At 40.9% G+C, this 15,718-nt stretch overlaps 1 long non-coding RNA gene across 1 annotated transcript; it reads right to left on the bottom strand.

The window, feature by feature from the left end:
* Positions 1-14,805, bottom strand: LOC139170242 (uncharacterized). The gene is made up of 4 exons (XR_011559581.1): positions 14,341-14,805; positions 6,251-6,371; positions 5,118-5,200; positions 1-1,776 (listed from the first exon to the last, which is right to left on the bottom strand). It is a non-coding gene; the product is annotated as an uncharacterized lncRNA (long non-coding RNA).
* Positions 14,806-15,718: the final 913 nt, after the last annotated feature.

Raw genomic sequence — 15,718 nt, 5'->3', positions numbered from 1 at the left:
TTTCTAATTTTTAGTAAGAGTTGCAGAGAACAACTTTATTAAGTTTTACTTCTGAAACCACGATAAACCCAAAAGATATTTTAAAATTTAAACTTTTGTATGGGTAAATTTCTAAGTTTCACAACTCTTTTGACTATTAAATATTTCATTTTTGTTCTGTAGATTTTAAGCCCTCTGAAAGTGTTCTATGGTAACACTTAAAAAAATAATAATTGTACAGATAGTCCTTATTTAGTTCTTATTAACTAGGCCAGAGTTACAATGGTGAGGAAAAAGTAACTTTACAACCAATCCTTGCATTTTTGACGTTCACAGGCCTGTAAAGCAAAGCAGTCAGATCAACGACAGATCAATTCCATCTATTGACTGCTTTGCTTAACAACTAAGATGTTTGGTCACTAAATGAGGATTACCTCTACTTCATTTTTATTCAAAGAAAGAAAAATATGTTTACTCCTTTATCATATATAAGCTAAACACATCATGATGACAAGCAAACACAAAAATGCTTTGCTAGGTATATAACCCTTCTTAAAACTATTTAAAACGTACAAACATCCCAAATGTTCTTCTAGCTTTACCTTTGAAAATCAGCCAAAAGCATTCAACATTCCTAGCTATGACTAACAATCATCAAATGTATTTCCTTTTAACTAAGATTGAGGATATTGTTAAAACTATTAGGGCACCTACATTAACATTTTAATAAAACTGAAATAAGGTGCTCCATGGCTCAGCAAAGGAAGAAGATGTGTTTGCACCCATTGTGGGGAAAAAGCAGCTTTTATCCCAGCTTGAAACAATCCAGTAGAAACATACACGATGCAAAGAATGTTCTGCAAGCATGTTTAGAACACAATTCCCACCTTAACTCTTGGTGACTTATTGAGAAATAATAAAGAAGCCCTTCCTGAGCATGTCTTAACTTTTGTTCATCTAGGCAATGGAGTTTTACATACAAAGGTATACTGGCATTGTTGTTCTTTTCAGGAAAACGACTGGACAGTTCAGTCATTGTTTCTTTCATTGAATTCCTTAGGAAATAATTGGGATACCAAGCAAATTCTATTACCCAAGGCTTTCTACACTTTTAAGTCTCCAACCTTCATTTTGTGGGGCGTATTATTAATATCCCCACTTCCCAGCTTTTACGTACGTCCAATTATACATAATTTGACTGATGCCACTTTACATAGTTGCATCAAGATTTACTTGCATCACGATTCCATTAAAATCTAATTATAAACTGGCTCTTTCAGGAAGGAAATTTTTCAGTGGAAAATATTTCAAACAATTTCTCTTTCCTCTTTTTTAAACAACACATGTACACTCTGGTCCTTCTGCCCTAATTTTTCATCAAGATTACTGAAACGGCATTTCAAGAACAAATCTAACGATTTGTTAAGTTCTCCAAAGATTTTGTGGTGAATTATTTTACTAAAGAATATTGAATGAATCAAAATATCAACAAGAATTGACAATTGCTCGTGTTGTAACACACAATCACTTTTAGAGGGCAAAAAAAAACCATAAGCAAAGGCCAGGTTCACATGAAAGTCTATATATTCATTTTAGTTGCTTTGCAAGGGTTGTACTTTCCACCTGTATAATTCTGCCTCCTGTGATGATTTTTTTTTTATGATGAGGAGCTGTAAAAAGATCAAAGCAGCATTTCTTCATTTCCATTTAGAGAAATAAAGGAAGGGTTTTCTTCTCAAGATGGGTATTCATGAATAAGGACTCTTTTAAGAAACAGCATCTCCTGGGTCAAAAGACCTGGAATCAAACACACATACAAATTATTTATTTATATCTCACCTTTATTTTTTTTAAAAATAACTCAGGATAGTGAATGCTTCCGACAAATCTTCCTCCTCCTATTTTCCCCACAACAAACCTATGGGGTGAGATAGGCTGAGAGAGAATGACTAGCCTAAGATCACCCAACTGGCTTTCATGGCCAAGGCAGGACTTGAACACAGCCCTAACCCTAACCCTAGATCAAACCGTCTCTCAGCCAAGCTCTCAATTAATATAATGAATCTGAAAACAATATCCCATTTCATAGAAACACTGGGAAATAATTTGCAGATGAATTTTAGATAATGTCAACAACTGGGGTATTTCACCATTAATTATGATCACATTCTGCTTGCTCTTAAAACTTATTTATTTCCCATACACAGCAAGACTACTTTATAAGCCCATAATCTGAAGACTATGTTTTCCTTCTGATACATAAATATCATTGGAAAACATTGCTGAGTATGGAAAATCAATCTTATTTCTACTGCATATAGCGATAGAGTTTAGATTTGTATACCACTCTACAGCACTTTACAACACATAGCATAGAAGCATTATTTGCACATGAAATTATGTATTGTGCTAAATGAACAATATAGAGTAGTATAATATCTGTAAAATAATTACTGATAAACAACTGAGTTGAGGCCCAAGACATTTATCAGTTGGAATGCAGGAGAGGCTTATTTTAGGAATTAACACTATTGAAAGCTTGTCATGGAATAAAAAACAACAGAAAACAAATTTTAATGAAAAGGACAGTGGTATGTAAGTCCCTAATAACAAAGAATGTTCAGTCATTTCAATATAACCTATATAGTGAGATTGTAAGCAAATGGCAGTTTGTACCAATTCCAAAATACATACTAATTTTTTAATTTTCCTCACAGGTCTTAAATATTTTTGAAGTTTAATAATTATATTAAGGAATAACACTCTTTTCTGTAATTATTGTTAGTAAAGAGTGTTCAATTTTTTATTTCCATTTACATTAAAACAAGAGTATTTGTACAAGCAAACAAAATTAAAAGTGCTTAATGATTATAATGACATATTAGTCAAAACAAAGTAAGATCATAAAAAGCAAATGTTAAACCTTCAATGGGTGACATTTTGTTCTAAAAGATTATATCCATTTATTGTTTTAAGCCTACATGATATTAAAATAAACTGTAATTAGATAGCAGAGATTAATATTCGCTTCATCCACAAAAATAGAAGTTCCCTAAATGTAATTTAGGGCCTTTTCTCAATGCTAAGAAATCAACTCTTAAAAGATCTGAGAGTTTTCAAATATCTGTGCTCAGTCATTCAAGCCCTGGTCATCTCATGCGTGGACTAATGCGATGTGTTCTACCCTTGAAAAGATTTTACAGTCCCTCAAGTGGTCCACGTTACACTGCTGTTCCACAAGCTGCACTGGTTGCTGGTTTGCTTCCCAACACAATTCAAAGTGTTGGCTATTACATTTAAAGTTCTGCATGGCATGAGTCCAGGTTACTTGAGGAACGTTCTCATCCCAATGGGACAAGCTCACTCCATCAGTGCCAACAGAGAAGCATACGAGTCTATGGAGAGGGGCGGCATACAAATCTAATAAATAAATAAATAAATACTGTGGCTCCAGTTGGTTAAGTAATTCTGGCTGGCAAGGTCCAGGAGAAGAGCCTTTTCTACAGTGGCTGCGGACTTTTGGAATATTTTGTCCCTCAGAGCGAAATCTGTCCCCACCCTCTTGACCTTCTGCAAGGTCTGAAGACTTGACTCTGCTAGTTGGCCTAGGTTCCCAATGGGGCAGTATCACACTGGAGGTAGCAGATCCCATTTCTCCTCTTGCGCATGTTGCTCCCTCCCCCCCATATTTTAATCATAATCATCAATTGCTGTTTTGTTGTTGTGGCTAGTCCATGCCTGGCTCAGCTGACTATGGATTTTGAAGAGTGAGAGACGGATATATATTGGTATCCTAAGCCAGTGTTCTTGACATCTGAGTCTGAGAGTGATGAGGATTTAGAGACTGAGGATCAATTAGAAACTGTAGCCCCCCAGCTATGGCATGAAGTGAGTCAGATGATGATGTGGAGGAGCCCATGTTAGATACAAGAGTGAGGAGGAAAATGTCCAGACATGAGTATTTGAGAAGGAAAAAGGTCTTTTGCGTTAGTAGCTCCATAGACTCTTGTCCCTATGTTAACGACAGGGACTCTTGTCCCTATATTAACGACAGGCTTGGGAGAACAAAGTTTGAAAAATTGTGGCCGTGTGTGAGCTCTGCAGTTCCAGGAGCCCTTTAAGCTTTCAGATCATTCTATCTCATGTAATCTGCATCTTCTGAAAAGACTCTGGAGAAACTATAAGTCTAGTTGATTGACACACTCACTGCAAAGGAATTCTCCCTAATGAGTTTTGGCTTCAGGCCTGGGACCTGTTCTTATCTCAAAGACTATTAAGCTGGGAACACTGCCAGGATGGACTAATTTTGAGTTGAAACTATTAACCATTTTTCACCTGAACATTTTGTAATCAATATATCTTTTTTCCTCTTATGCTTGTGTGTGTGTGTGTGTGTGTGTGTGTGTGTGTGTGTGTGTGTGTGTTACTTTGGGTCACTGGCTTGCCTCGACAGAACAGATGTTAATAATAATAAATGTCTATACTATGGTTCTCCTGCTTTTAACATTGTAATCCATCCAGAGTCACCTCGTGACGAGATGGATAGCAACAAATAGAATAAAATAAATATCAGAACAGCATCAAGTTATTCATAATAGCAGAGGTTCAAATTAGGCTGGAAGGTTTTAAAGATGTTCTAGAAGAAGCTACTGGCAAACAATCTCCATACCATGCCAAGAAAACTACAAGTCCGTAATATTACCAGTAGTGTTGGGCGAACCAAACTTGCACAATTCGGGTCCGTACCGAATTTTGTGATGTTCGGTATGCCGAACCCAAACCCGATTTTTTTTTTAAATCCATGCCAAAGTTCAGGGTTCGACGTTCCCTCAAACAACGCGAAACGCCGCCACCCAGCAGGAGAGTGGGGAATCCCATCGTGGCATTCCCCAGCTCCTTTTGCTTGCCACACTGCAAGCAAAAGGAGCTGGGAAACCCCCCCGATAGAATTCCAGGGGCGGAGTTTTGACGTCACGTATACTTCTTCCTGATCTCCCTTTTCTTTCAAATTGAAAGAATAGCCTGAAATAGGAAAACAGGAGGGCAAATGAGCTAAATGCAAAGCAGGTTACTTAATTCTTCCAACTTCTTCCATCACTAATTATCAGGAAGCAAGATCAGCTTGAAGGAATATTTACCTTTAGGAATGGATCATTTCTGAATTTTCCTCCCCTTTGGACGATAGGGACACTTGCTTGCTTCCAATTCCATTACAATTTCTCTGTGAATATAGAATTTTCATAAATTATAGAAAAGTCCTGATGAAGATATTGTAGTATTAACTTCTAAAGAAGGAGACATTCCTATAGAGCAGGTTCCCCAACACCCAGTCCACAGCTCAGTGACAGACCGCAGCCTGTTGGAAATCAGGCCGTGGAAATGGTGAGCGAGTGCATATGTAAAACTGAATCTGTGAAACGGCGTATGCATGAAATCATCCCCACCCTCTCCTCCCCCAATATCTGCCATCTCCACCAGTCCATCAAGCTGGAAAGACTAGAGACCACTGATATAATGGAATGTGTTCGCAGAACATATAATTTGGTTTATTCTTCTGGAATACATAACTATTATGCAATTTCATTGTTATTTTCACTCAATTCTCTAACCTACTAAGATTGTTTTTAATGGAGAGGAGGGAATTTGCTTTCCATCTAATTTTCATCTGGAAATTTGATAGGCATCCTCTGTTTCCTTATTCAAGTAATCCAATTTTATACCTCACATCCAACTTGATGAGGAATTACTAATAAGTACTGTTTATTTTCAAACCAGCTATGTATCCATTTATTTCTCATGACATCCAGCCCAAACAAGACAATAGCAATTCTGCTTGCTAAAACAGAATCAAATGAAGTCACTTAGCACTTTACTGAAATCAAGGAATATTTCACCCACTAATTTTCCAAATTATAGTTACCCAATGAAAAAAATGAGAAGATTAGCCTGACAAAATTTATTTTTGAAACGTTCATTATAATTTGATAAATACTGCAATGTTTTAAAGATGTTTACAGGATAGCTCTTTCAGATCTGATCTAAAATCACCCCATCTAATAACGGAACAGTGAGCATTTTGACATTTCCCCACTTTTTTTTTATATAGGAAAAACTTTTATTCAATTATCCAGCATTTCATAAATTTTCTAGAATTTCTCAAATATAAAAATTGGACATATTATCAGCAAATTCCTCTAGCATTCTGAGATAGATACATCTGTCAAATCATAACAGAATAGGCCAGACAATTCCGCAGGCAAAATGCACTTACCTTTCATTTTATGCTGCTATGATCATTTTATCACCAAGAACTTTTGCCTGTAGCTTTCAGTTAATGCAAATGTTGACTGCCAATTACTATGATATATGCTTTCATCTGGAGGGGCACAGACCTGGAGTGGAGAAGATATTTAAAAAGACATATTACATATTGCTGTTTCCTATCTGGTAACCAGTATGGTGTTCCTTCATATGGAACCAAATCTTCACAGATACATTAAAATCATAACTGACAAGTTTTGACTTTATACTGAACCTTTCAAATACAAACATAATTTTTGCAAACAGGAAGGTGATAAACAAGCCACTATTGAACTATAAAACCCAGACATCAATCATACAATTCCGCCTTATTTATTTTGGCCATGACACCTGATCAAACTCTTTGGAGTCAAAGGAAATGAGGCCACCAAAAACATGGTGATTAGATACTTATAAACACAGCATAAAAGAACTGAAAGAAGATACACAAGATGGACAGTGTGAAGACAAGCGATCCACAGAATCTCCGAAAATCAAACATGATTGAATGGATAGCATCATCATCACCGTCAATATTTCTGAAGGATGATATGAACACCATCATCCTTTCAGAAATACACAAATACATATTCCTATCCATAATGTGGTTATACAATTGGTAAATAATGTCTCATTAAAACCTTAGTATAGTCTGTATAAATAGTTCTGGCTTGTTAGTGTTTGCATTTATCTCTGAAATTGGACAAGTAATTAAGGGGAGAGGAGAGTTCTAATTCCCAGTAAAAGTACATCCCCAATCTCTGAAGCCCATGTTTAAATTTGGGGAAACCTGTAGAAGGAAATATTATGTATGCCATAGTGAGCTCTTGAAAGAATGGCAGCATATAAAACTAACAAATAAATCCCCACACTAAATTGTAGTGAATGCCTTATAGACATTTAATAATAAATTTACCATTGATTATTCCTCCCCAAATGCTTTACTGCATTAGGTCCCCCCAAAAACAGTGTTCAGGGTGGGAGGTTATAACTATAGTATTATCAATTTTATACTCGTCCTTCCTTCAGAAGTTCAATTTTAATTTCATCTCCTATCACGGAATATAACTGGCCTCAAATCATCTAGATAATTTTCTGGCTGAGAGTGGATTAGAATTTGGGCCACCCCAGTCTTTGTCCAACATCTTACCTGTTACACTACACTAGTTCATCAGGATTTTTGAGATGTTTGAGATTTATGTGCCCGAACCAGTAACATAAAACAGAAAGTTGTCCACAAAACCTATTTTAATTTTTAAAGATGTATTAATTCATTACAAATACCATAATGCACATACAATAGTCATATTGACCTGTTTCAAGGTTAAATCCCTCCACGACTAAGCTTAAGAAATATATTTATAATGCTACTAGGGCAGGGGTCGACAAAGTTGTTCAGAATCTAGGAGCCAGCCAAAAAATTTAGGAGCCAGAATTTTTTTTAAGCAAACTTGGTTTTTAATTTAACAAAAAAAACATTACAAACGTTATAAACAACATTTTACTTTTAAAGATAATAAATATTATATTTTGATATTTTAGATTTTAGGCAACATTCTAGTGTTTTTCACTTTGCGTTTTGTGGCCATGAACATGCCTTGTGATTTTAGAGCTGAAGTACCAGTGGTCCACAGCCTTGGCAGGATCAAACGCCTTCACAGATGGCCCATTCATGGTGATCATAAACAAGTCACTTAAACTTTCTTCTTGCATCCTTGATCTGAATTTATTTTTGACCATGTTCATCAAACTAAATCCTCTTTCACAACATGAGGTTGAGACAGGGAGCACCGCTACAATCGACAACAGGTTTCCCAGAACTGGAAATCTCTCGGTGTTGGAGAGTGCCAAATCCAGAAGCTCACACAGTTTCTTTCCTTTTCCAAGGACCTTAAACTCATACCACTCATTGAGGAGTGAGTGAATGCATTGGTCATCACTTTCAGGTGGAGATAGCTGTTTACGAAAATGATGAGCCAATGCAGTAATCTCAACCACACCGTAGTCCGGTGTGGTTGAGATTACTGGCCCGAAGGGAAGGAGCGGTTCGGGTTCCCCGCGCGGCGGAAGGAGAGGCGCCAGAAGACTGACGGGTTTCCCGGCAGGCCAGTCCGGCCGGCCACCCATGCGAGCGCTTTTCGGCGACTGTTCCGGCCCGGGAGGTCCCACAGGACGCACGCCTTCGCCGGGGTTCAGTTGCATCAGGGGGGGAGGCTTGGGCAGCGAGAAGGGCAACGGCTGAGGGGAGGCCGCGGCAGCTGCCGAGTCTCCACCTGACATCGCTTTCACCCCCTCCCCCCCGGCGCAGGCCTGGCTCCGCCGAGCCGGCTCTGCTGTACTCCCGTCGGGATCCGAGGGGAGACCGTTAGTCAGAAACCGAAACAGAGAAGAAGGAAAGGGAGACCGGGCCGGGGACGCGGGTGAGGGGGGGAGGGGGGAGGAGGGGTTACTGGTCGGAAGTCACCGCGCACGCGGCCGGAGGAGGAATGAACAAAACCTCACGCCGGGAGGGGAGGGGCTTCCGCTTCTCTCCGAAGGCGGGTGAGCGGCCAAGATCGGAGCGTCTGTGTGCGGTGGGGGGGAGTGAAGGGGTTCGAGTAGGAGGCGGAATGGAGGCAAGGGGGGGAGGGAGAGACGCACGCAAGCGCAGGGGACACTGGGAAAGCAGCTCGCTCCGAGGTTGATGGGCGGAGCTACGGAAGCCAAGATGTACCATTTCTGGGCGTAAACACAAGGCGGGAAAAATATACTGTATACCAGTGATTTTCAACCTTTTTTGAGCCGCGGCACATTTTTTACATTTACAAAATCCTGGGGCACACCACCAACCAAAATGACACAAATCTAATAAATAAATAAATAAATAATAAATAAATAAATAAATAAATACATACATACATACATACATACATACATACATACATACATACATACATAAATAACCCCCTCATATATACAATCCCATGTAACATCCCCTTATAAATACAGTCAATCATCAATCATCCCTCCTGAAATTTATACCACTGTCTCATTTCTGGGTACTTCTCCTGTCTTTCCCCCTTTTCTCTCTCATGTTTCTCATTTCTCTCTCTTCCTCCCTTTTTCCCTCATTCCTTCTCCCTCTCACTTCTCCTCTTTTTCCATCCCTGTCTCTCTCCCCCCCTTATGTGTGTGTATGTATACACACTCCAACCATTTCCAAAACCAGTTGAGGGCTGGGTTTTTTTTCTCTTTTATCCTTTTCAAAAACAGGTGTGGGCTGGGGGGGGGGTTTTCTTATTATTTGGATGCTTTTTACCATATGCTTCAAGAATCACCTCTCTCTCTCTTTTGTTTCACTCTCCTCTCATTCTCTGCCTCAATCATTTTCTCATTTCTCCTTTTTTCTCCCCTTTTTGTTCTCATTTCTCTCACTCTCCTTTCCTCTCCCTATCTGTCTTGCTTTCTCTCTCTCTTGCTATCTTTTTCTCTCTCTTGTTCTCTTATTTTCTCTCTCTCTCTCTTGTTCTTTCTCTCTCTCATGCTTTCTCTCTCTTGTTCTTTCTCTCTCTGTTGCTCTCTCTCTCTTATTTTCTCTCTCTCTCTTTCCTTTCTCTCATTCCCTCTTTCTCTCTATCCTTTCTATCTCTCACTCTTTCCTTCTCTCCCTCCCTTTCTCTCTCTTTCCATTCCCTCTTTCTCTCTATCCTTTCTATCTCTCACTCTTTCCTTCTCCCCCTCTCTTTCTCTCTCTTTCCTTTCTCTCATTCCCTTTCTCTCTCTCCTTTCTATCTCTCACTTTTTCTTTCTCTCCCTCCCTTTCTCTCTCTTTCCTTTCTCTCATTCCATCTTTGTCTCCTGGGGCTGACTGCGCCTGCCCTGCACCCCCCACCGCGGAGGGAAAGCATTTGGCATCGGCACCGCCAACCCCCCCCCCCCTCCACAAGCAGCAAAAGCCTCTGCGACTGAGCCGGAAGGCAAACGGCGCACCCCGCCGCTTAGGCTTTTGCTGCTCCTGGGGGGGGGGAGGATTTTCTCCTCCCCGCCCCCCCCCCCCCGGCAGCCAAACGTCGCTGGTGCAGGAAAGCAGCGTGTTAAAAGGCGCGCTGCTTTCACGGAAAACAAACCCGGCTTTCCTGGCAACGGAGGATGACAAGCAGGACGAAGCGGGGTGGAGCAACGCGAGGCTCAAGCAGGCAGCTTCCGCGCGTTTCTTTCAGCGGAAGAGGAGGAGAGGGAGCGGATCGGGCGGGCGGGGGCAGCGCCTTCTACTGCCGGCGCCTCCCCGCCCCCCCCCCCAGGCAGGCAGGGGAATGGGGACTGCGCGCCCATGGAAAAGGGCACGCAGGGGGGGTATTTTGGGGTGCGCGAGTAGCGGCGGCGGCGGCGGCGGGCAATAGCCGGGGGGCGGCTTCTGCAAGTGGGAGCTCCAGGGCTGAAGCCTCAGCCCTGGAGCTCCCACTTGCAGGAGCCACCTCGCGGCACCGGTTGAAAAACACTGCTGTATACATACAGTACAGCAGGCAACATTTTCTAGGCGCCAGACAACATTTTCTAGGCGCCACTGGCGACCAGGCGCCTGGGTTTGTCGATCCCTGTACTAGGGTGTCACTAAAATTCTGAATATAAGTATTCAGCCCTTTCATATTGTTATCTTAAAAGCAACTTATATTAAACAGGTAATTACAATGATGTAATTACCTGTTTATCACTTATATCTCTTTGGACCCATATCCCCCCCCTTTTGTGTCCTTTTTTAAATGTGAAACTTAACTATTTAAAAAAAATAAAAATAAATTGTCATACTTTTGATTTGTTTGAATAAAATGTTTAAGTTGTGTAAGTTGTACTTCGACTATTTTTCCACCAAATGGTTCATTTATTAGTCATTATATTGACTAATAGAATACGTAATATTTATTACTAAGCCATGTCATTCTATTTTGTGAATGATTTGGAAAAGTCATGAAAAGTAAGGCTCCAACGAAACTGTTCAGAGGAATTCAATGTTTTCAGGCACCAATGACCAGCTGGGTTCCATGTCATATTTGGGTGTGTGTGCTAATTTGGAAATAAGTGTCATCTCTTAAAAGTAATCACATACCTTCCAGGAAAGGGCCTACTCTAGAATATTCTCTACTGATCTGATCCACAAAAATTAAAAAAAAAGCCCCAGACAATTACAATTTTTAGCTTCATTAATGAGGCTAGTAAAAATAACTTTGCTGATAAATCCTGTTTCTCTGCATCTGTCCCTTTATTCAATGATATTTCAGCAGCTGAATACCTCAAAGTACTCATTAAAAATATTTGGCAATATCTACTTCAATAGATGCAGCTGCTTTCCTCACATACCCTAATGAATACAGTACATATGAATCTATTCAAAATTCAATTCTCAGCCATCTGCAGAATTCTCTAACAAATCTCTATTACATCCAACAAGATCTATTCCCTAGGTGTCTCAGCATTTTCTAAAACTAATCACTACCGACTTCATAAGCTCATTGTTCCTATTATTGCTCTTTTATTTCTATTTTTTAAAGAAAACTCTGTTACTCTTATAAATATGCATATACCACTAGAAATTATACTGAAAAGAAAACAGGAATTCAAAATGGAAACACTGATATTTTTTCAACTGATATTTCAACGTCTTATGTCTGCCTATATTTTGCCCTCCAATCCATCCCCATCCTAAATCCCAATTCCAAATCACAAAATACCTGAAGGGCTGTAACAAAGTGTAATTCTGAATACAAAGAAAACAAAAGAATAGCCACTAAACCAGTTTCATAAAATAAAGGGTTGCCATATGGCTTATCACTATTAAACTAAGAGATGGGTCACTTTACCAAATACCATGAGCAAAATAAATAAATAAATAAAGGTATCCATTTGGCGGAAAAAAAATGGACATAAAATAAAACTCTGGGACAGGAGAGAAAGTCTCAGTTACAGCCTTCTTGTGAACCTTGAATCCATAGAGATGAGAGCGGGAGCCAGAAAAGGTCTGGAGTTTCATATATCAATGTATTTATACCATGGAGACGGGCAGCATAAAAGTCCAATCAATCAATCAACAAACAAACAATAAACCAACTACAGGTAGTTCTCAACTTACGTCCAGAATCAAATCCCACGTTTTTGTTCTAACTTGAAACATTAAGATAATTTTGCCCCATTTTATGACTTTCCATGCCACAGCTCTTAAGGGAATCACCACAGATGTTAAGTTCGTAACATGGTTACGAGGTAACCATGGCGCAATGGTTAGAGTGCAACACTGCAGGCTACTTCAGCTAACTGCTACCTGTAGTTCAGCAGTTCAAATCTCACCACCAGCTTAAGGTTGACTCAGCCTTCCATCCTTCCAAGGTTGGAAAAATGAGGATCCAGATTGTTGGGGGCAATATGCTTACTCTCTGTAAACCGCTTAGAGAGTGAAGCAGTATATATAAGTCTAAGTCTAAAATGCTATTCTAAACTTACAACCAGAATATAATCCAACGTTTTTGTTCTAACTGAAATATTAAGACAATTTTGCCCCATTTTATGACTTTCCATGCCACAGTTTATTAAGGTAACCACCGCAAGGTGTTAAGTTCGTAACATGGTTGTGAAGTGAATATGGCTCCCTTATTGATTTCGCCCATCAGAAGCTCACAAATGATGGTCACAAGACCTCAGAGACAATCTTCGTAAATCGGTTGTCAAAGCCTCTGAATCTTCATGACATGACTTATGGGGATTACTGCCACAGTCATAAATTGGGGGGGGGGGGAGAAACAGGGACGGGGATGGTCATAAGTCACTTATTTATTTAATTAAATTCTATTTCTCTGCCACCCAACTCCCTGGGGACTCAGGGGGGCTCACAGTAAAATTAGCATGGATCAATATTAAAAAACAGCAGAATGTAAAATAATGGCAGCCATCCATACTTAGAAACATAGAAGATTGACGGCAGAAAAAGACCTCAGTCCATCTAGTCTGCCCTTATACTATTTCCTGTATTTTATCTTAGGGTAGATATATGTTTATCCCAGGCATGTTTCAATTCAGTTACTGTGGATTTGCCAACCATGTCTGCTGGAAGTTTGTTCCAAGCATCTACTACTGTTTCAGTAAAATAATATTTTCTCACGTTGCTTCTGATCTAACAGATACGTTTTTATAACAATGAATTTTAAATTAGTTTTTCAAAGTTTTTAACATTAGATTTGCATATATAATGTATTGCTGTTATGTTGTGAGACGCCCCGAGTCTTCGGAGAGGGGCGACATACAAATCTAATGAATAATAATAATAATAATAATAATTATTATTATTATTATTATTATTATCTTTCCCCAAACTAACCTCAGATTGTGTCCCCTTGTTCTGGTGTTCACTTTCCTATTAAAAACACTTTCCCCCTGAACCTTATTTAACCCTTGAACATATTTAAACGTTTCAATGGATACTTGTTTCAATGCAACTTTGGTCACTGAAGGAGCTGTTGTAAGTCGAGGACTACCTGGATCATGCTTGCATTACAACCATTACTGTTCACTGCCCAACAGAAACCCCTCCACCTCCGGCCGCCCTCCCCCCCCCCCAAAAAAAAAACCCCCTCTGGCTTTCAATAGACATTCTAGTGGGAAAGGCTCGCGGTGCCTTCCCTTGCAGTCGCAGAGCTGGGTGGCACCCAAAAAGCGCCACGTTTATACCAATCTCCGTTTCCCCCCCTTCCAACTGCAACGGGACCGCAGTAGCAAAAAAGCTTCGCCCCTCAGATCCCCTCACCCTGGTTCCCATAATATGTAGCACCCTAAATCAGGGAGGAAAAGAGCAGGGAGCAGTTTGGAGCCTTGAGTCGGAAGAAGAGCTCAAGGTCGGTTCCAATGATCCTGGGAGCTTGTTCTAATCAAGAGGCGCCCGATGCTGGCGGGTGCATGCAGGGGTCAGTTGATCCCCTTTCACCCCGGGGAGGAAGCAAGCCAAAATACAACTCCCGCACCGACTCGGGCTTGCGTGCAGCTAGGCCCGGTGCTCGCAACCCTGTACGCCCAAGTGATTGGCTTCCCCCGTTCTCTTACCCCAGCCGGGGGGCCGCAGCCCGCGGCAGCTCTCGTTCCACTTCTTCCCCCTTCACTCCGCCATCTTCCCCTCCCTGCTCTCGCTCAGCCAATCGGAGGCCGCGCGGAGGGATCACGTTGCTGACGCCCCTCCTCTTTCTATTGGCCCGAGCTGTTATCGGTCACCTCCCGTTTTCGTTTTTCATTGGGCGGGCTGCCGAGGCTCGCGCTGCCTCCGCAAACGCGGAAAACCCATTGGTCAAGCAAAAGGGGATGATGGGGTACGCCTTCCTTCTCTCCGCGGCGTCGCGAAGGTGGAGGGTTGGGTGCGTTGGGGAGAAACGACCTACGGGATGATTGGCGGCCGAGTTAATATTGGAAGCGGCTCGGAGTGGAGGAGAAACGGCAGTCCAACTGGGCCTGCGCCGGCCGTGGTTTCGTATTCCTGTACAGATCCCTGCCTTTGCCTGTTTTGCGCTCAGTCGCAGGACATTGACGCATGCGCACAACGTTCTCTATAACTTTCCCACCCTTGCTTCTGAGATCTGGACTTCAGCTCCCAGAATACCCCAGCCAGCGAATTCTGGGGAATTCTGGGAGTTGAAGTGCAGATCTCTTCAAGTTGCCAAGGCTGGGAAACACTGCTCTATAAGCAGTGGTCCCAGCTTTGGAATTGGGAAAGTCGGATGCAGAATTGGAATCAGGTGTGGGGGTGTGACTGGAAATTGGGGTTTACCTTGCAGTAGTCAAACACTAAATCGCCTTGTGGTCTATGGTTCAGCATGCGGGGGTGAACACTTGTGGTTCTTAAAGCCATAAATTACAGCCTAAAGGACCTTTTTTAAAAAAAATGTAAACCATCAAATGGTTTTACTGTACAGTATTGTGAGCTCAGGGTGAATGTCAGTTCACACAGGTTGTCCTCGATTTACAACACTTCATTTAGTGACCAAAGTTAGAATAGCACTGGGGAAAAGGGGACATGACCCATTTTTCACACTTGGGCTGCATCTCCGTGATCGTGTGATCAAAATTCAACTGCTTGGTAACTGATTCATGATGGTTATAGTGTCCCTGGGTTATGCGATCACCTTTTGTCACCTTTTCACAAGCAATCCTCCTTCGGGATTGGGCGGTGCAGAAGTAGAATGAACGAATGAATGAATAAAATAGTAGGGGAAGGCAGGTTCACTTAATAATCGTGTTACTAACCACTGCAGTGATTCACTTAATGACTGGCAAAGATCACAAAAAGGGCCAAACCTCTGTTAGCAAATGTCTCACTTATCAACATAAATGTTGGGCTCAGTTGTCATAAATTGAGGACTACCTGTATTCTAGGTATTCCAATTGCTGAATTAACTCATCTAACACATGAGAATATTATTATTCAAGCTCA

Source organism: Erythrolamprus reginae, chromosome 1, assembly GCF_031021105.1.
Source record: "Erythrolamprus reginae isolate rEryReg1 chromosome 1, rEryReg1.hap1, whole genome shotgun sequence".
Lineage (NCBI taxonomy): Eukaryota > Metazoa > Chordata > Lepidosauria > Squamata > Dipsadidae > Erythrolamprus > Erythrolamprus reginae.
Note: the sequence above shows the minus strand (reverse complement) of the source record. Positions and strands in the feature narration are given on the sequence as shown.